This window comes from Fukomys damarensis, unplaced genomic scaffold (assembly GCF_012274545.1).
Source record: "Fukomys damarensis isolate Sample0158 unplaced genomic scaffold, DMR_v1.0_HiC HiC_scaffold_11, whole genome shotgun sequence".
NCBI classification, from domain to species: domain Eukaryota; kingdom Metazoa; phylum Chordata; class Mammalia; order Rodentia; family Bathyergidae; genus Fukomys; species Fukomys damarensis.
In genome coordinates, this window is record NW_022900923.1 from 38,985,068 (window position 1) to 39,007,605 (window position 22,538).

General features: G+C 39.6%; 1 long non-coding RNA gene across 1 annotated transcript; it reads right to left on the reverse strand.

The window, feature by feature from the left end:
* Nucleotides 1-17,835: 17,835 nt before the first annotated feature.
* Nucleotides 17,836-21,221, reverse strand: LOC104869991. The gene is made up of 3 exons (XR_782426.2): nucleotides 21,138-21,221; nucleotides 18,797-18,877; nucleotides 17,836-17,972 (listed from the first exon to the last, which is right to left on the reverse strand). It is a non-coding gene; the product is annotated as an uncharacterized LOC104869991 (long non-coding RNA).
* Nucleotides 21,222-22,538: the final 1,317 nt, after the last annotated feature.

Here is a 22,538-nt window from a genome sequence, read left to right on the forward strand (position 1 = left end):
CACGTGCTGGCGCTGTAATTCAATTCGTCTTCTCCTTGGGTTTCCTCTGCTCCGTGCCAGGGTCGTCTGTGAGGCCATCACTCACTCCAAACTGTTGCACCTGTGCCGCTAGGAAACACGCTTCCTCCCTCCCGCCCTGCTGGCCTCTGTCCTCCCAGGCACTGGGCTCTAATCGCCTTTTGCCCGGGCACAAAAGCTTCTCCCCTGCAAGCAAGGAATGCTAGAATTCCTTCAAGCATTGGCAAGGAAATATTTAAATGTAATCAGAGGGTCTTCCTTTGCTTTTTTTTTTTTTTTTTTTTTTCCTCCTAGGGAAATTAGTCTCTCCAAGGTATTCAGTGTATCCTTTTGCCCTTCGCAAGGCGAGGCATCATCACCCTACAGGCCTGAAGTGGTCACAGCTTGCAAAGGCTGAATATTGTCTTCTCTTCTGCTGCCGACACAGATGATACGTGCCTGGTTTGCTCAAGCATTCCTAATCGAATACTTCTCTTCATTTAAACTGTTTTCCACTTGGCCCGGAGAGATGCAGGGACGTCTGCGCCACCGCTCCCAACCGGAGGGGGGCAGAATTGCTGGCAGCTGCGACTGGGAGACTGCCGCTCTCTCCCAAGTCCCAGTTCCCTCCCTGGTGACAAACTTCCCAGCTCAGCTTCCTCTTGCTGGTCTGTGGTTCCAGTTCCACACAGCACCTAGGAGAGAAGCCAGACTCTTTAGCATAGCTTTAAAAGCACTTTTAAAGTCAAGCTAGTCTTAAATCTCTGCCCTACCATGACACTGCCTTGTGGGCTTAGACAAAGCGTGAGGGAGAGGCCAAACACACAGGGCTGCTATAGCCGCTGGCATTAACCATAGTTTTAATGATTTTTATTTATTTATTTTTGTACCGGGGATCAAACTCTGACCTTGAGCTTGCAAGGCAGGAGGCAGCACCACTGAGCTAAATCCCCTTTCTAAAGTTTGCTTTTTTTTTTTTTTTAAGCTTGCTGGTCAGGAAAAGATTGTGCCTTTCAGGTCTAACAAATCCCATCAACTGCATCCAACCCATCCCAACTCCAGAGCCTCCCACTGGTCTCCTTACCTAACTCACACCGATCCAGTAATATTTTTCTGCCTCAGCTTATTCCAGGGATGGTCAGCAAGTAGAGACTGCCCTGTCTTTCAGGGCTCAGCCATCCAGGCTCTTTCTCCTGCCTTACCTTCCTTTCCCACAGAAACCTCAGTAAGGCCTCTGGCCTTTCCTTGTCTCCGTCCTTCTGTTGCTCCCGTTTCTGCCTCCTGACCTGCACTGGCCCCTCCTCCAAGCCCCCAGCCAGCAGGCCAGGCCTCCAGGGCCCAGGGAGCTCTGAGTAACGTGATGTTTTCCTTTCAGTGACATTGACCACTCCGTGTTGTCACTCAAGCACACCTCGATAAATTAAATCCTGGTATCATTTTACTATTTAATGAATGCAAATGTCCCTCCTTCTCATATCGTCTCTTAACGGTTACCGAGTATCCACAGATTATAATTAGACAGAAGGGACAAAGAGGCAGGCAGGAGGAACTGCAGTGCTGTCAAAGCACAGGCGGACCCGAGGACAGGCAGGGCTAGAGCCCTAGGAGAGTTTCTCAGGCTTCAGTCAGCATCGCAGTTACCAGCACCAGCCCCACCTCTGCTGTCAGACCGGGCCTTCCGAAACCGCAACCTGCAGGAACTCATGTTTGCAGCAAGTTTCAGATGCTGTTTCTACCACAGAAAGGACCACAGGTTGATAACTGCAGCTTGAGAGGATGTGAAAATGAGGGGCTGAGGCAAGTCACTGACACGGCGGGGTGCGCGGGTATCTCAGGTTGAAGAGAAACACCGTCCTGGAGCTTGGGAGAAATGTCATACAGCGGATGCCTGCTTCGGCGAAGGGGCCTCCATTCTTCTCCCAGAGCTCCCAGAGCAGGATGCCCTCCCCTGATCTCAGAGAAAGAGCCACTCAGGGTCCTTTGGCTGGACTTTTTCTTTTGTATCCAGATTTTTAAATTTTATTTTATCTGAGCATTGTTTAGTTTTTCTGTTTGTTTTTGTTTGTTTGATCATAGGGCCAATGTTAACGCTGACAGTCCGCCCTGCAGCTGGAAATTACCCTGTACCCTGCTTTGGTGAGGATCAGAGCCAGGGACTACTCAAAAGTAGCACCTGGGAATCAGGTTCGGCACTGAGGGTGGCAGCGTGGTTTGAGCAGACAGAAGGGACTTAGGCCTTAGGACGTCCCAGCTTACCAGCTGCTGGGGAGACAGCCAGCGGCAACGTGCTTCAGCAGCTCTGGGGACATTGTAGCAGCTCATCTAATCCTCACCAGGGTTCTGTGAGGGAAATACTCCCATTCCACTTCAAAGCTCAAACCAGAAGTCTGTTACCCGTTTCCTCCAGTTCCTAAGGGACCAGATCTAGACATGGATTTTTCAGATCTGACCCGAAGATTTTATTTCCATTCTATCATTTCAGTTCCCTTTTGTGTAAAATGAAAGACCGAACGATAGATCTCCAGTTCCCTCTGCCTCCTTCAGTCTGTCACTCACCAGGTCCCCTCCTCTAAATGTAGAATTGGGGGAGGGATCCACACATTGCTATCACAGCCACACAATAGCATCAAACGTCATCTGAGTACTTAACAGCAGCAGAACTTTCCACCTTAGTTTACTTAACAGCAGCAGAACTTTCCACCTTAGTTTTAAAGCTGTATTCTTTGTCGGATCTGTCATTTCACCCAAGGGCACTCAGGATGAACGTACGCATCTAGGATAGTTGATAACTTCTTATGAAACCACGTGGACTGTAAGTAGTTAGCAGAGTTAGCAAATAAAAATACAGATACCAAGGTAACTTTGAATTTCACATAAACAATAATTTTTTTTTTAATTTTAAGACCGGGTTTTGCCAAGTTGCCCAGACAGGGCTCAAACTTGTCATCCTCCTACCTTACCTTTCCAGGGTGCTGGAATTGCAGCCGTGGGCTACCATAGCAGGAGAATATTGAATAATTCCTTAACGTACACTAACCCTTTAGAAGTTTGGAGCACACTTGTGCTAAAGAAAAAATCATTCCTTATCTAAAATTCAAATTTATCTGGACTTCTTGTGTTCTGCTTGGCAACCTGATATAAAGTCTTTATCAAAGGTCAGTTTCGGGCTCTGTACAGTCATGGGAGGGGAGGCAGAAGCTTCGCAGTTGAGCAGTGGTGTCGGGTAGGAGCAGACAATGAAGGAAAATCCCTTCCTCCCCCCATGAGCTGCAAATGCTGCTTCCCTCTCTGTTCGTGGTTCTGTGGTCGGGGAGACTTGTTAACTACAGCTCCAACCTCACTTCATAAATCATTACTGGCTTCCTGTCCATTAACGTTACCAAACAGCAAGGGACAACTTGTGAGCTATTATCCTGTAGTCGAGCCCTTGCACCAAAAACATCAGCTTACCAGGTATATATGGACATTCCCCTGAAGGATTGCTCTTCCTGAAGTTACCCGAAATCTCCCTGCTATTACCAGCTCTTCAAAATGATTTAGTCATAAATGCCCTGATTTCTCTTTCTCTTTCACCACATCATTGTCACATAGTCAGTTTCCAATTATTAGCATTGTCCTTCATTATCATCAATAAAATAGAAGCATTACTAAGTGCCAAAAACTGTCAGAGAAAACAGAAAATTCAAAGCATGAGGTCTGCCCCTCAGAATTTTACTAGCTGCTAAGGAGAAAAGGATGAATAAAAACGCCCCTTCGTGAACATCTTTAAGGTATTTGGGGGATTCAGGATGGATTTGGGAACATTCATCAGTCCTCTTGAACTGTTGTTGATGTGTGATAGCCTCTCAGTGCACAACTTTCTCACCTGGCAACAAGCTGAGGGGGTTCTTTGTCCTTGATGCCAGGGCCATGGCATACTGAGCCAGGGAACAGAGCAGACTCAAACAGTGTTGATTTTATTTTATCATCTGGGAATTTGGGATTGAGACTGAGAATTAGCAACTCAGTCTCTGAATATGGTTGGAAACTGGAGAGCTATAAAAGAACTGGTCCTAAGTGAGGTTTGGAGACATGGAAAAAGCCAGTCTAAGGATAAAGGAAAATGGACAGTGTGAGTTCCTTTTTTTCTTCATTCATTCATTCAATGTCATCTATTGCAGAGTCTGAGAAGAGAGGATCAAAGGAGCCAGGAATGTAGCTCAGCGGCAGTGTGCCTGCCTGCCAAACACAAGGTACTGAGTTCAATTCCCTATCCCAAGAGAGAGGAGCAAAAGAACAAAAACATTTGCCCAAGACTAACAAGAAATAAAATAAATGAGTAGAAAAACAAATATGTCACACAAATTCAATGGAAATGTGCAGGACAGTTCCAAATGGAGTGATACCTATTTTGGCTCACGGTTTCAGAGGTTTTAGTCCATGGTCAGCTGTCCTCAGTGTCCTCAGGTGAAGCAGACCATCATGGCATTGGAAGCGTGTGACAGAGGAAGTGCTCACCTCGTGGCAGACAGGAAGCAAAGACAATAAATAGAACGAAGGAAGACATTCACAAGCCAAAAGAATAATGAGAAAAGAAAGGAGTCATTTAAAGAGTGGGCAGCTGAAGAGGGACCTCAATTTAAGGCTGGCAGCCAGTTGACCAGGAGACCCTAGAGACTGAAGGAGCTCTTTTCTCTAGGATCTTGTTGGTCTCAAGCACCACCACCAACAAATGCTACGTCTGAGCTATTACGCAGCATGCTACAAGTGGTGTATTGCTTCGGGCTTTGTTGGGTTATTGTGTCACCTAAGTTATCTTTCACTGTGCTTCAGAGATGTCACATATTTGTTCCTTTATAGGGGCTATAAATGTGTTTTATTTTTTTCTGTTTCTTAGTGTATTAAAACAGCCTTGGATATAACTACCATCGTGTCACAGCATGGTCAATATGAACCAATGGCCTAACCCTTCAAATTAGGATTGAGCTTCAGATAATCTCTTTAGGATTGAGTCCATGTGGGGAGTTGCAGTGAAGAAAGATAGAAGACATTATCACAATGAAGAAAAAAAAAACAAGATTGGGAAATTGAGGATGGAAAAATCTGAGGAAAGAGACCACAGTCTCAGCACAGGCATGACTCTGACATGGCACCTTCCAAGGCAGCCTGCGCCAACTTACCTGTCCCCTGAGCTCAGGACAGAATGACCCATTACAGATGTCATGAACTGGTATTCCATAATATTTTCCAAATTCTTGCAGTTGATCTTCCTTTTTATCTCAAATACTGTGCCCTGTTGTATGCCATAAACACTACCTTTCAAGATGCAAATAACAACAACAACAAAGATGCAGAAACCCCTCTACTGTACTGAATGTGGTTAAGTCTAGAAAGAAGACTTTTAGTGCAGTTCTTGGTTTCTTCTATATGAAGTATTATGTCCTCTGCAAACAACAAATTAAATGATAATTTAACTTCTTTGTTTTCTGTTTTACTCCTTTTATGTCTTTCTTTTGCCCAGAACTTTCTGAAGCATTAACATCTCATTCCAGAAATATAGAAAGGCCCACTCCTTTGTCTCTCTTTTTTTCCTCCACTGCACCAACCACACAGTCTTAACAGAATACCATTGATGTATATATTTTTAAATTTAAATGTTGATTCTTTTCCTATCTGACTTAAAGCTCCTTAAGGGTAAGAATGGTGCATTGTCATTGTTACACCAAGGTCCAGGACCTAAGAGATGAGCCGTTCGGTTATATAAATTGAATTCTAACAGCATCAAATAATGCCTTTTAGATAATTCCCTGATCAGTGGGGAATTCAAGCTAAAGCAGATGATGTCATCTCTCCAAGTCTACAAACTGAAATTTAACTTCCAACATGAATCCAGCTACTGTATATTTGGAAAGCTGCTTCTAATAAACCTGATTGTGGCTGGTATGAGGTCTCCATGGACTACTCTACCCATTTTAGACAGAATGAGAGTAAAGTGGAGAATGTTCAGACTGCCAGCTATCCACACTCTAAAGATGGGAAGAGGGATTTTGACTGGTCAGGGAGTTGATCTCTAAACATTCTCAGAAGATATTAATACACATCTTTATCCCCCTAATTCTAATTCAATTGTGCCCATTGACTATTGGTTATTTCAATGTGGAAGTTCTGTGGTTACCTCAACCACAGCAGTTGAAACTGTAACTTCTCATTGTCTCATTTAATTATCTCTTCCTGACAATAAACCCTCACTTCTTAGGCTGCTTAGCTCAAATGCTGAGCCATCTCTAATTCTTTTCTTCACTTATCACTTCTTGACTTACTTATGCATTAACATTCAAAACACATTGTCATGTAAATTGCCTCATTTAATTTTTATAGTAAGACTACTAGAGTTATGAAAAATTGTCAAAGACCATTACATTAGTAACAATAACATCAAGACCCAAATCCCAATCTTATAACTTTGGATTCAATTCTCACATTCAAGCATTAATCTGCCCTACTTTATTTTCTATGAATCATTGATCTTTCTTTCTACTCAAAGTACTATCAACCCCCAAATTATCTACATTATCTCCACACATCAAAAGTCCTTCATCTCGGGGCCGGGGGTTTAGCTCAGTGGTTCCAATGTCGGCTGCACAAGTGCAAGCACCTGAGTTCAATCCCTGGTACAAAAAAAAAAAAAAATGCACTAAGAAAAAAGTCCTTCATCCCAATACATGCTCCAAATTGTAATGTCAAATGAACATGCACAGAACACTGCGTTTTTCATCTCGGCAACAATATAAAATCTTTCAGTCACCCATCACCACTATTTCCCTGAGAATAAGCTCCAGGCAGCTTATTTGGGAGCAGCATGGAGAAGGGAAAGTCACTCCCATACACCTCTAGTAGTAATGGGCGCTGGTATAATTTTTGTGGGTATAAATTTGAAACAGTCTATCAACATTTGAAATATGAATAACATGTGCCTTATCAATTTTAAGGACGTATCTTAGAAAAACTTCCTTTAGAAAAAAATTACATATGAAATTCATGTTTGTTGCAGTATTGCTTTTAATACTGAACCTTAATTATCCTTCGGCAGTTGATTCATTAATTAAGGTGTCACCCATACAATGAAATACAATATAGCTATTTAAAAGACTGATACAAAGTTATGTGTATATATGTACATGACTAAATGGCCTTTATAAAATAAAATAAGCAAGAAGAGAAGTATATTCTTATCTACACTTTGTATTAAAATGATATGAATATGTCTGACTAGGGAATGTATCTTTTTTTTTTTGTCTGAATAAGAAAAAGCCGAAGTGAGCACTATACACTTCTTAGTAACTGATAAAACAAGTAGACAAAAAGTCTGTAACAATACAGAATACCAGAATAATATCGATTCAAATTACCCCAACTGATTGTTGTAAAACATTCTGCCTGACAATGATACATTCTTTTCAAGTACACACGGAACACTCAACAATGTAGATGTTTTTCTAGAGTATAAAACAAACCTTAACAAATCAGAAATAATAGAAGCTCCAGAAGGTATGTTTTCAGAAAACAATGGAATTAAACAAAAGATCACTAATAGAAAAGTACACAATAATAATCCCCAAAAGTTTAAAAAATAAACAGGATACTTCCTAGTTATTAGTCCAAGTCCATTAGTCCAAGAGAAAATCTCAAGGGAAACAAAAAATTGCAACATATATAATATTAAACTACACCATGATCAGAGAGAATTTTGTATCTTTTCTTTCTTTCTTTCTTTCTTTCTTTCTTTCTTTCTTTCTTTCTTCCTTTTTTGTATGGGGGATAGAACTCAGGACCTTGTACTTATGAGGCAAGCGGCAGAACCACTGAGCTAAACCCCCAGCCCTTTATCTTTTCTAATATTAATGTTTATATAAAAAATCAGTAACTAATGTCCTTTAAGAAAATAGAAAAAGCAGGAAAAGTTAATTCCAAGTTAAAAGGAAGGAAACAATGTATAAACAAGTAGAAATATATAAAGCCAAAAATAAGAAAGGGTACAGAAAATCAATGAAACCAAAAGTTGGTAATTTAGAAAGATTAGTAAAGTTCATAAAATTCTAGGCAAACTGACAACAAAACAGAACCTTCAAATTATCAATGTCAGGAATGAAAGGAGGCATAACTATGAAGCTTTCAGACATCCAAGGTTACTAAGGGAAGACTACAAAAATATTTATGCTCATAAAATTCAACAACTTAGATTAAAAACAATTACTTGAAAAATCCCAAACTATCAAAACTACTCAAAAGGTAATACGTCACCTGAATATCTCAATATTTATTAATAAATTATAATATAAAACTTGCTCAAAGAGAAATTTCCAATCCCAGATAGTTTCACTGATGAATTATACCAAACATTTCAGAAGTCATACTATTTCTGCATAATATTGTCCAAAAAAAGGAAAGAAACTTACCAACTTTTTTTTTTCTTTTTTTTTGTACTGGGGATTAAACTCAGGACCTTGTGCTTGTGAGGCAGGTAGCAGAACCACTGAGCTAAATCCCAGGCCCTCCAACTCATTTTCTAAGGCCATTACAGTTTCAAGGTTTATTAATAAAGTAATAAAGACATACCTAGTTTCATATCAGACCTAGATTAAAACACTACAATAATATTCTCTCATGAACATGCATGCATAGTAGTCAACAAATATAAACAAATTAAATCCACATATATGAAAACAATAATAAAGATAAGCAAAGGAAGTTTATCCTGGGAATACAAACCTTTTCCAACATTCAAAAACTAATCTGTGAAATTCAATATATCAGCAGAATAAAGAAGAAAAGACATATGATAATTTCAATAGACAAATTTAATGAATTTATTATTTATCCATTATATAAGCTTACCGCAAATGAAGAATAGAAGGGAATTTCCTAAACTTGATGTAAGAAACCTACTAAAGTTTGCAGCTAACATTATATAGAGTGGCAAAAGACTAAGAGCGCCCCTCACCTCCCAAAATGGAAAATAAGGCAAGGATATTCCTCCTCACCACTTCTACAAAACCTAGTGTCGGGCTGCTGGCCATGGAGTAACTCAAGGAAAAGACATAAAAGGCCTTCTGGTGGTGAAAGAAGGAATAAATGCTAGTATTTACAAACAGCATGACTGTTTATAAAGAAAATCCCAAGTAATCCACAGTAAAGTAGTAAACTACTAGAACTAATGAGATTATTTAAGTCGCAGAATAAAAACCAATATACGAAATAAATAATGTTTCTATATATGGCAGTGAATAATTTGAATTCAAATTATTTTAGTGTAACACTTCCAATAGCATTCCCAGTAAGGAAAAGAAATACTGAACTATAAATCCAACAAAATATAAGCAAAATTTTATACTGAATACTCCAAAATATTGATAAAGTAAATCCAAAAAATCTAAATAAATGAAGTGCTATACTTGTTCATAAACTGGAAAACTTAATATTATGATAATGTATTGAAATATCACATAATAGTGTAATATTATATAAGACTATATTATATTACACATACATTGGATTATATTATATGTTAGAATTTTACAGTGACTACATAATATTTTAATATTGGAGGAGATTATAAAGAAAATATTTTGAAGGCTAAAAACTTATCTGTAGATTCATTGCAAACCCAGTGAAAACCTCAAATGGCTGGACTGTATTTTGTTTGAGTATTAGTCCTGGGTGGAATTAATGTTAGAATATCTATGGAAAGGCAAAGAAACTACAATAGCCACAATAATTTTGAAAAAGAAGCACAAAATTAAGGACTCACACTACACAACTTCAAGACTTACTCATAGAGTAATAAAGACAAAAGATAGACACAATGATCCATAGAAGTTCAGAAAAGGACTCACACAGGTGCAATAAACTGAGTTTTTAGAAAGGTACCAGGCAATTCCACAGTTCTGGAAAAACTGAATATCCTTATAGAACGGCTATGAGCTTTGACCTATATATGCAGGAAAATGCCTATTCATAATCTCAAAAAACAGACTTTCTTCAACCAGTGAATGAATAGACAATGTTACAACTGTACAATAGAATACTGTAAAGAAATAAAGTGGGATAAACTAGACTCATACCAAAATGTGGATGAAAATAAATACATTTTATTAAAGTGAACCTAAAGGAATTGAGAGCAATCTTGTAGCTGGCAGCCCGGGGTGTCAAGAGGGGATGATTACAAAGCAGCAGGATGAGTGAAAGCGATGATGGTACTGTTGTGAATTGTAATTATTTTGATGGAAACGCAACTCTACATATTTATCAAAAACCACAGGACACTCCAGTCTCTTCCTCTCAAGAGGCTAAAGCAAAGGGACCGCAAGTTCAAGCCCAGCGAGGGCAATTTAGCAAGATCTAATCTCAAAATTCAAAATAAATAAATCAGTAGTAAGGGGAGGTGTAGCTCATTGACAGAATGCTTACCTCATGGGCACAAGGCCATGGGTTCAATTATTGCCATAAAAAAACCACATCTAACCATATACCTCAAACAATGACCTTTTTACCTTATGGAAATTAGGAAAAATCCGCCAGGAAATGAGTTGAATCCAAATGAAATGACTGAAACAAGTGAGTATCACATCACAAGATGTATCACCTAAACTTTCTGATGTATTTAACGAGAAAGTCACATAGTATCTGTGATATTCTTACCAAAAATGCATAACCTCAATCTAATCACAGAGAAACATCAGATAAACACAGACTGAGGTGCATTTTCCATGGTATCTTTTTCAAAAATATCAAGATCATTGGTATAGTTTGGACCCTCGATGTCACCCCAGGCCCACCGACCAGGGACTTAGAAGATCAGTGCTACAGGAAACTTCAAGGTGGAGCCCAGTGGGACACTGGGATTCGCTTGAAACCAACTGTAGAACCTTAATCTCCTCCTCTTGCTTTTCTTCCCAGCCATGAGGTGAGTGATTTTGTTGTGCATCTCTTTTGCATGCTGCCTTGCCACACAAGTCAAAAGAGCACTGGGCGAACTAATCATGGACTAAAACCTCCAAGACTCTGAGCCAAAGAAAACCTTTTCTCTTTCACAGGTGATTATAACAGGAATGGAAACCTGGCTAAAATGGCTGTAAAACACAAGGAGAGACTATCACAGGTTTTAGGAGAGTAATGAGACAGTAACTATTACTCCATAGTAATGACTGCGAGGTAACAGCGTGAATTGGATCTGGGAGCAAAAAGAATGGTACCTGAATAAAGACAATAGTTCATGCTACTGGTGACCTCTTAGTCTTCATATTTTTTACTATGCTTTTGTGAGCTGTTAGTATTAGAGAAATCTAGGTGAAAGGTATACAAGTATTCTACTCTTTTGCAAACTTTCAATAAAACTAAAATATTTTTAAATTAAAAGCAAATTTATTATTTGTACTCAGCTTGACTTCAATTTTATGAAATTTCAGTACCAATATACTTATCGTATTGATACATATAATTGTTCTGAGAAAAGCTGGTTTGATTTGGTGATTTCTCTATACATTTCCTAAAAAATAAAGAAAATATTTCCATTTCTAGTGAATTGGTATGATGATCAAATTCAGAGAGAATGCAAATTGATTTTTCCCCCCAGAAACTATCTGTGCCTTAGAAGAGTAGATCAAAATCTTGGGAAATATTTCAAGAGTTTCCAAAAATCAGAGAATTCTATTAGCATAATGTATCGGATATAGATTCTTTATGCCCTTAAGGACTTTTCCTTTACATGAAGGAACTGAAGGCGAGCTTCCTTTGGAAGTCACACTGCTGGTTTACATCATAGCTTTCAAATCAGTAGTCGGATTTTATAATAGGAGAAGTGCATAGAAGCCTCAGTACATGTGGAAAGGTCCTTTCAAACAGTCTAATGGAATTATTAATATAGTGTCCTCTGTCTGCCGTGAACTTACAGGTGTGGATGAGTATTACTCAGAATATCTGGTATCCTGAGTATCTTTAGTTGACTCTTCAGAATATTATACAGTTCCCAGGGTTCAACTTCCTGTAAATGTTCAAGATTATCTAAAAGCACTGGTATGAACTGCTATGAGAGTTAATAAAAAATTACACTAATGAATTGTAGTATACAATCTCTCTAGGTGGTCTTCATTCTTACAGAAAATTTAGCTCATTTTCTTTAACTTTTCTTTCAACTTGCAACTTCTCAAATTTTTGTAGCATTATAACCATAAAATCTGCTTGGCACCAAGCTGACCTGCAGATATCCTGAGGATGCTTCCCTACTCTGGGCTGGCCTGTTATACTATAATATGTATTAGATGACCAATATTTCCACTAAAAATTACTTTTTTAAACGTTATATTTGATTCCATGTAGAGAGATTGTTAAAAAGCGTCTGTTTCTACTTTGTGTTACAATGATCAGGTAAAATAGTATTTTTTTAAATCATCAAAATTAGAAATATTCATTTCCTATAAGCAGTAGCAAGTTGGTCAGCTTTCCATCTTTGTGACCAAAGACCTAAGATGATAAATTAAGAAGAAGACACATTTATTTTGGCCTAGTTCCAATCCACAGTCACTATCCGCATTGCCTCGGGTGAGACAAAACCTCATAGTGGGAAAGGACAGAGAAGCAAAAGCTGCTCACCTCATGGCTGCCAGGAAGCCACAAGAGTGAAGAGCGCGGGGTTCGTTCTAGGGCACACGCCCAGTGGACTAACTTCCTTCCAGGGGGCACCACCTCATAAAAGATCCACCATCACCCACCCAACACTGCCATTAGCAGTGGACCCCACCTTCCACGTATGGGTCTTTGGAGACTTTCAAAGTCCAAGCCATAGTAAGCAGCATTCTTATAAGACTCTTACTAGCAGCTATGCACTAGGGGTGATGAGAGGCTGGTGGTGTCATCATTTCGGCTACATCAAAGATCGCATGCCTCAGCTTTGAGGGCCTGCATGTCGCCACAAAGATCTTCCCTCCAATGACCATCTCAGTTGCACAGAAAGGATGTCTGCGCATGGTCCTAGGAAGCAGGCTACACCTCAAGCACTGCAGCTGAACATAGATCAAATTATTTTAAGCACAAAGATTCCACATGGAGGTCTTCTTTGTTGGTTAAAACTATATTAAGAAATTTATACTTTCTATTTTCATGAAATTTCTTTTTAATTAGGATCTCATCCTTGACACCAAAATATCTACCAGAAAAAAAAAAAAAAAAAAAAAAGCAGACTCTGAAGAGCAAATATTGTACTTTTTTAGATAAAAACACGTTGAGGTTGATCAGACCTTGAAACTTCAAACTTACAACCACAGCAACTCAGAGAAACTGCACCACTGTCCCCAGCATGACTAACGATGACTCTGGAGACCACAGAATGCAACAGAAGGTGAAACTTGTCCACTCTTTTTCACAGCACATTCCACCCCTCGCTATCAGGTCTCCTTGAATACTGATTTAAAAGTGAGAGGCAGGCATGGCCCAGCCAAAGGGAAAGCAAGTTTGGCTTTATAGAGAGAGATCAGGACTGACATTTATTGGTGTTTAGAAAATAAACTCCAGCCGTGTGATATCTGTGGTGGGCCGTTTTATAAATTCAATTCTAATTTTAGTATTCAAGGCAAGATTCAATTTTGTTTCATTTTCCATGTTGGTTGGATTTTCTCCTAAGTCAGAGACGGTGTTCCCAAGTCCTTAGTGATCTCGTGCTTTAAACTGTCTACTTCTGACCACTGTATTCTCATCAAATGTCTTCACCTCTCGGTCTTCCACAAATACACAACGTGTGCTGAGACCTTGTCTGTGTAACATGGAAATCCACCCTTGTTTGAAGGAGAAATTTCTGTGTGTTTGACATTTACCCTTGAATCAATGAAGAGAGAAGAAACGGTGTTATTGCTCATTAGGAAAGCTTTTTAAGTCACTTGTGTATTTTAGAAAACTTTTAAAGGTATTTTAAATCCAAGAGATTGCTTTTTTCTTTCATAATGTAGCTAACATGGACTTTCAAGTCTTAGCTCGTACATGTCAACTCTATGACTGAAATAAGCTCTAACCATGGAGAGGTTAAATAAAATCTATTTAACCACAAGTCTACGTCTTTCCTTACATATTTCCTAATTAAATCCAAAAATATTTTGCAGAGATACGATGGGAAAATCTGCTGTTTTTGAGAGTAGCCCATTCAGGAATGTGAAGACCTACAATGTTCCTTTGCTATGCATTTCAAATGTAAATGTGACTTTTGAACCACCAGTTCAAGGTGGAATTTTGAGATAAACAATACTAATCCCTCATCTTCAAGAAATAATTTCAGATGAATTTAATATTTAGGAAATGGAAGTGGACGGATGGTATTAACCCAAACAGACATAGACCTTTGAACACTGTGGGAGACTCCTTACATGGAAAGTACTCATTTATTATGCAGGCACTTTTTCTGAGCCTTCTTAATTAAGCCACTATTTTAGAAGAGCTAGGATTTTTCTCCTTTTTTTAAAAAGAAGGCAAAATAACAATTCAGCATGTTCCCAGAGTAGAAACAAGAATCACACTGATCGTATATTTACAACTGCATCTTTGCTGTGCTCTTCCTTTATCTCGTTCTCTGCTCCCGGTCTTTTATCAGTCAGTCAGCTAAGGTCAGACTCACCTCAGTGGCTCAGCACACCAGTCTTGTTTCCATTACATTTGGAGGCAGAAAATCTGAATCTTTCCTATGCTGACCTTATTGTTTTCCAAGCTATTGATTACGGCTATCAAGTTCCAGCGGTTCACTGGGGTCAGTCTCTGGAGAAAGAAAAGGCAGAAAGTGAAGCCACATTCTTCTCCCTCTCCCGACTGGGCTGATTTCTCCATTAGTTAGATTTTGGTGTAATTAGAATGAATCACTACAAGACGTGGCTCCTGTCTATTCTAGACCGCCGCTCTTGATTCACCTAGATTTTTGGCCATTCATCAGAGCACACATCTGTATGTAATGAGGGATGAACGGAGTGGAAAGGAGAGGCCAGCGGGAAGTGAACGGGTCCTCCACAGGAATGATTAGAGAGTCACTGACACGCAAATAAATGGTATGTATCACAATCCACAACTCTCAGGAAGCATAAATCTCACATCTGACGTACCCTTTGGTGAGAGATAGACTTTATGAATCTTTTTCACATCACTGGAACAGTTTTATACAAGGATACCCTGTCCTAACATAATTCTCAACCCCAAGTGCTTTCCTTATCTATTGAGAATGCTTTTTCATCGTAATTTTTAAGGCTTTAATGCAATAATCATTAAATCATAGTACTTTTGCATCATGTATGTTTTTCTCCCTTGGACTACTTTCTTCCTAATCGTGTGGTCTGAGTAACACTATAGTAATAGATAAGTAATATTATCATATATCAATGCTTTTAACATTGTGTTGTATGACTTACATAACAATTTCACTTAAGCCTCCACAATACTATGAGACAGACTAATTTATTGTCTCCACTCCATAGATGAGAAGGCTGAGAAAAAGTAATCTTCAGTGATTTGCTTTCAGTCACATGAACTTAAATGGTAGAAACTGGATGGGAAGCCAGGAAGTCATGTCTCTGGGCCTAGGCTCAATGACTGTGCAGACTGTCTCCTTTGTACTAAAAACAAACAAACCAGCAAAATAACAGCTAACCAACTCCCTGCCTGTGTCTGCTGGGTGCTAAGAATACAAATGTGAATCTCTCACTGTCCTGATCCTTAAGTAAATCACAGAATAACATGCATCAACAGCTTTATTACAATAGTATAACTACAATGAAGTAGCTAGCATTTATCACTCATTATAGGCCAAGCTCTGTTTGTAATACTTTACCTTATTTAATATAAACCTTACAACTCACCAAGGTAGATACCGTTATTATCCCTAGTTTTACACGATAAAAGTAAAACACAAGAAATTATATTTGCTTGATCAAAAACAGACAGCTACAAAGGGATGCATCTGGGATACGAACTAAAGTGCACAGTTCTACAAGAAGTGCAGATAACAGGCAGGATTTCATAGAGGAAAATGTGTCCCTTTCATTAAGAAAACTCAGAGACTAGTATATACTGAAAGCCAGCATCGTCCAGTCACTGTCTGCATCCTTAGTGTGATATCAGGACAGATTTTTCTCAGCCCCTCTTTGTCAGACCCTGTATCAGTCAGGAAACAAATCACACAAGGTGGAGCCGCTGAGAAGCGTTTGTCCTCATAAAACCATTCTAAAATTGTGGGTTGTATGTGGGGCGCCCTCTAGGGGTGGTGCAGGAATCTGGCACGAGCAATAATAAAGTTATCCCTCCCTCCCTCCCTCCCTCCTTGACATGAAGGCAGGAGGAGAACAGACAGGGACCTTGAAATATAAGAAAGTCAAGATAGAAGGTGACCTGGGGGCTGCAGGGATCTTTAGCCAGGGCTAAGAGAAAACCTTCCTTCCTTCCCCACCCCCGGCACCTTTTTTGCGAGTTTATGGTTTTTGTCTAAAGTTGATGGTCTTCTATAGCCCAGCCCTCCTTTTTTAAATTAATTTTATTGGTACATTTAAGGTATACAATATAATGACATTCATCATTGGAAATTTGCAGCTTTACATAATCCATCTTGGTTCTTATTTTTTCCCCACTGCCCTGCCCTCTTCAACCCCTCCACCCCTTCCTATCTACAAAGACTCTGTTTCCACCGTTTCTTTTTCTCAGGTCGATTCTGTCCCCTTCTTTCTTTTCCCCTACCCTTCCCACTTCCCCTTCCCCTTTGCTCCTCCTCCCCTTTAGAGGTAGGCGTGAGCTAACCAGTAGGCACAGGCCTGAGGGTCATGCTTGTTGTCCATGTGAGTCGGCAAGCTGAGAAGGCCATGGGAGCCCCAGAAGCAAAACAGAGGACATCTGCAGGGTGTGCGTAAATAGGTGCTGTGTGTGTATAAACTGCCAAGTTTTCAGGAATAAAGGATTCAACTAACCCTCAAAATAGGTCCCTGGTTTGTATTAAATCTTTTGTACTATTACATGGGATCATTTGAATTTAATCGATACCTTAGTAAATGACTTCCAAGTAAACAGAAATGACAGGTGCTAGGATATTCAAATAATTAGGGTATATCCACTGATCCACACAAAAGAAACTGTAAGAAAAATTGTTATTTGAATGGCTTTTGAAATAGATATAGGGTTTTACATAAAAAGATCCATTTAGGACAGTGGCTTATAAACTTGGCTGCAGGTTGAAACCAAGTGGAATCACAGGGCCAGGGATTTACCTGCCTCGCAAGTGCAAGGTCCTGAGTTTGATCCCCGGTACCAAAAACAAGGAAAAAAGAAAAAGAAACCAAGTGGAAATCTGAAAAATATTAGCACCTGAAGCCCTATCACCAGGGCCTCTGTTCTATCTGGTCTGAATTTCATTCTGGGCAACAGAAATTCTAGACTTTCCTCTGCAGTCTAACGTGCAGTCAAGACAGAGCAAATGGTTTACTCTATAATGATGACACATGTGTGATCTTCCTTTTATCGAACTTTTGGGATATGATCCTATTGTTTCTGTTAGCTCATCATGACACTAGTCGCTTTCCAAATCCAGAAAATTGGCTGCATAGGAAAGTCCACATTTACATACCATTCATTACCCATCTGGATCATCAAATAAACTGAAATTACTACACAAGACCATGCCACCACCCCTTACTTTCACGTCGTGTTAATAACACTGGACTGAGTATTTTACACCAATAGTCTCTACCTTAATGTTGATAAGAAAGAAACATTGTACACATATACACATATGTGTGCTGTGCTTCTCCAAAAATAACAAGAAAATGTCATTGCAAATATTTCAATTTATTTCATAATTTTTTCTTATGGAAAATGAGCTGCAGGCAGATCCCTCCAAAGACGTTACTGACTACAGTGGCTTTTCCTTGGCACTTCATGGAGCAGAGCTGCCTGGTGTACCTCACGACTGCAGGATGCGTTTCTTCTACCTGTGAGAAAAGAAGATAGTATAGGAGTTCACAGTTACACTCCGAAGCCAGACAGTTTCAGTTTGAACTGAAGTGCATCAGTTTACAGCTGTGTAGTTTTTGTCATCTATATTTCTGCTTCTTTTAAGCTAACACAGTGATATCCTCTTAAATGAGTTATGAAGAGGATTTCCTGAGCTAGTATGAATGAAAGCACTTAGAACAGTGCCTCTCACACAATAAGAGTTCCATGTATGAGTTGCTGTTGTGAAGCAAACAACTTGGGAGAACTGTGTGCTGTGAAAAGTCTTTCTCCAACCGGACTCTCCTCTCAATGGTGTATCAGCCCACCAACGAGGGTTTAGTTAACATGCAAAGGTCATTCGTGCAGTTAATTCTTGGCTTTAGAAAGTATATGAAAAAAATCAATAAATATGCAATTAAAAAGAAAAGGAATTAGAGTTTTCCTATTTACATCGCCGTCCCTCTTAGGAGCCTTCCTGATAAACACTCATTGATACCACAATCAATAAAGGAAAGGATTTGAAGATCACACCTCCCATGAAATAGGCAGCAAATGGGGAGAACGTTCATTTTCATTTATCCAGGATAGAAAAGAATAAAGTTGATCTCTAACAAAATATTGAGTAGAATGAAGGTGCTTCCTAAGCTGCCTTTGTGGTAGCACGTTGACGGTTTTGTCTTGGAGAGGGCCAGGTCCCCACCGCCTGTGCATTCATGTAGTTTACATTGCTCTAACCTAATGAGATATGGAATATCCCCTAAACACGGACACATTAGAGGCATGCTTCACTCAGCGTGAAGGTTTGAAACATCAAGGATACCTTGAGTACCTTCCGTTTCCAACTTGTCAGGCAAATTAGTACCTTCTCAACCAAGGGTAAAATTGAGTTTCACATTTCTCCCTGATGGGGAAAAAGAACAGAGAAGAAAATCACTCTAGTTTAATATTTCCTTTGTTAAGACAAATACGGAGAGCCTTATCATCTCTGTGTGGCTCTCCCTGATTTTTTAATTCATTGCTTGTAAATGATCCTTGACATTCAAGATCCTTTTGTCACCTCCTATGTGCTTACTACAGAAGACAGACACTGGCTTTTATTACTTAAACCTGTTTCTCTTTTTTATGTATTTAATGAGCTAAATTGACAACTAGTTTTTAAAGAAAAACTAATAGTGCAGTAATAGTGAGATCAATAGTAAGCTATAAATCAGATCATACTTTAAAATGTTATGTGTGGTAAGTTTTTCTAATTTTATTAATTCAGTTGAGTCCAGTTTGTGGGATAAGTTAACAGCTTCAGGAAGTAATATCATTCTATCAGCTTTAAAATCCCTCTAGGGAAGCTTGAGAGGAACGCTGTTTATAATCTTACATAAAATGTATCATGTTCCCTTTTTGTTCTTCCCCTACACATGGGAAAAGAAAAAAATGTGAGAGAATGAAAAGATGAAAATAAAGTGTTTGTAGATGGGGAGGGGAGGAGGGGGTGAAGGGAGGGCAGAGGTAAGGGGAAAAAATGAGAATCAAGACTTGCCATGTAAAGGTACATGATCCCAACAATGAATGTAACTGTACTGTATCCCTAAAATGTACCAATAAACTCAATAAAATTAAAAAAAAAAGTATCATGTTCCTCCTTTCTTTTTTTCCTGCAAATGTCTTTTTTAAGAAGACATGAAATAATGAAATATGCTGTGAAAAAGTATCATTTGTCATTGTCATTACAGTAAAATGATAATTTATTTTTTGAGAGCTTAATCTTATAAAACACTCAGAGTCCAATAAAACTTTAGATCCTCCCCCAGAAAACGACTCTTTGGGTCTCATTAAACCCTGAAAACCCACCAGTAGAGAGGCATTTTTAAAAAGAAAACAATAACTTATCATAAGCTACAAAGGAAACTGAGGCAAGAGCTACGAAACTCGAGATTACCCTGGGCAACTTAGCAGGCTTCTATACCAAAAAGATAAAATAAAAAGGTGCTGGGGATGTAGCTCAATGGTGGAACACTTGCTTAGCAAATGCAAAGTTCTGGAGTTAATCTCCAATACTGAAAAAGTAAAGGAAAAGGTAGATGAGATTTTCAAAAGTACTCTATGTGACCAGCAAGTGCTGGGCATCCTCTGTGGCAAACGGTTTGGTCCCCTTTATTCAAGAGACACAGGATTAGCTGTCTCCAACACTCAGCATCGGTTCTGAGGACAATACTGCAGGTTACGACACTAGTACTTTTGGAGAATGGATGCAAACCAGACAGGGAGATAACAGAGGAGAAGGTCCCCAGATTGAGAGAACCGGAGGATATCTGTAAGCTCCCCTCATTGAATCCCTTCATTTTTCAGCAACTAGAAACCCGGATCCGCATAGCAGCTTTCCCTTAGTCATGTCACTACCCCGGCTCCCAGGATACTGCCTCACTCTTCTGTGAGGCTTCTGGGGTTGGCAGCAACAGTGAAGGGAGTGCGGGTGGTGGCAAAGGAGCACCTGCTCGTACACCTGTGCTCAGTGGTTCCAGGCACAGACAGCCTTTGCTGTGGGAAAGGAGACAACCACAGCAGAGCTGCAGAGAGAGCCACTCCTTAGTGGAGGGAGGCTTCTTGGTGGTAAAGCAGGACAGGCAGCCACTTGGCTCCCTGAAACTCTGGATCCCATGAACCATTTACACACTATGTCCTGGGAAGACAGCTACTTTGCTGCCCTGGGCATTGCATTGGTCTCTGCTACTACTTTTGCCATCTTCTTACCCTTCTTCTGAATTCCCTCACTCCTTCCTATGGAACACACCCGGGGTTACTCAGGAAATAAAACGTCAGAGGGGAGTTCACCTAAGAAAACTGGCTCTTCATACAGATAATGGAAGTGATTATCTAATTATACTCTTAAGAGGAATTTTAAACATGGAACGAAACAATTGTAGTCCTCTGCACTTGTCATGCAGATGGTAGGTAGTGGATACTTTTGGGGGGGCCAGGAACTGTGTTAAGATTTTTCATTTAGTATATTTTAAATCTAGTAAGTGATCAGAATCAGGAATTCATACTGGCTCAATTCCACTTACCGCTTTTTAGATCTTAGTTAAATTTATCTTTTTTCAGGTCCAGGATGGAGTCCAGCATAATGCTTTACAAGTAGTTGTTGGATAATGAAAATAACCACTTACCTTTTTAAATCACCACTTCTCACTCCTGAGTCTGAAGTACCTGAGTTAATTTCCAGTCCCGGGAAACGGAAGACAAACCCACTGCAAGCGGAAGCAGCTGGCTGAGTGCTGCGCATGCGCAGAGGAGCCACTCTCAGGTTTGCGTGCCTTGCACGTTTGCAAACGAAACACCACAGCGGTGTGGAAACCCCAGAGAAACTTCAAAATGTCATTTTTACTAAGAAACCAAACAAGAGGAGTCATATCAAAAAGATATAAGTAGTATCTTGTTCTATGTCTTTACATATCACAGCTTTTGTTTGGTTGGTTGGGGTTTTTTTTTGTTTTTTTGTTTTGTTTTTTTTGTTTGTTTGTTTGTTTTTTGGTTTTTTGAGACAGTGTCTCACTACGTAGTTGAGACTGACCTGGAACTCACTATGTAGCCCAGGCTGGTCTCGAACTCACATTGATCCTCCTGCCTCAGCCTCCCGAATGCTGGGATTATAGGCGTGCAACACCACGTCCGGCTTTAATAACACAACTTTTAGTGCTGCCATTTCTGGCTAGAAAACTCATACCAAAAACCGGGATCTCTTCTCCTGGTTTTAGAGACTTATTTAAACTCGCGGAAATATCAAGCAATCCTGTCGATTAAATTCTAAGACCCAATTGTCAACAGCTAGACCTTGTGTCACAGTTTTTATGAGCTGTTTTGCGCACTCTAAAGGGAAGTAAGTCAATGGTGGAGTGAAATCCTTGAACCTCTCCTCCCAATCCTGTTTTCAGAGGCAGAAGGGCTGCTTTACAGCTCTGACACAGGCGACATTACTCTGGTCAGGTCTAAATCTGACAAGTCACTGTCTGATCCTAACATCAGCGAACAACTCTCGGCTAAACTTGAGTCTTACAAAGAACAAAAAGAGGTCATCTGTTAACTAGAGGAAGAAATACACGTGCCTACTCCCCACATGGAATGCAGTCATTAAGTACTGCAAACACAAACTAATAAAAAATAAAAATTGAAAAAGAAGTACCTCTTCAACTATGGGTCCATAACTGTGCTACTGCGACACAGCCAATGCTGCAGATTTCTATCTTGTGACAGGCAGAGCTGGCTAACAGTCAATCTTAGAAAAATAAAGCATCAAGGGGAGTCTTCTGAGTGAAACCTTAACAACGGTGAACGATCTTTTTAGTCACCTGCCCCATCCTGATTTAAACATTCAGTGAGAGCTGGCGAAGATTGCACTTTGAGACAGGAAAGTTAAAAAGTGCAAAGCTGCACTTTGAAAGACAGCAAAATATTGCACAGTGCTTCATGATTCTCCCCTAGGTGTGGATATTTGTAAAGACGAGAGCTGTAAACCCTGTGCATACAGCTTTATTTGCCTGAGTGCACATGAGGATAATTAGGACAGCACC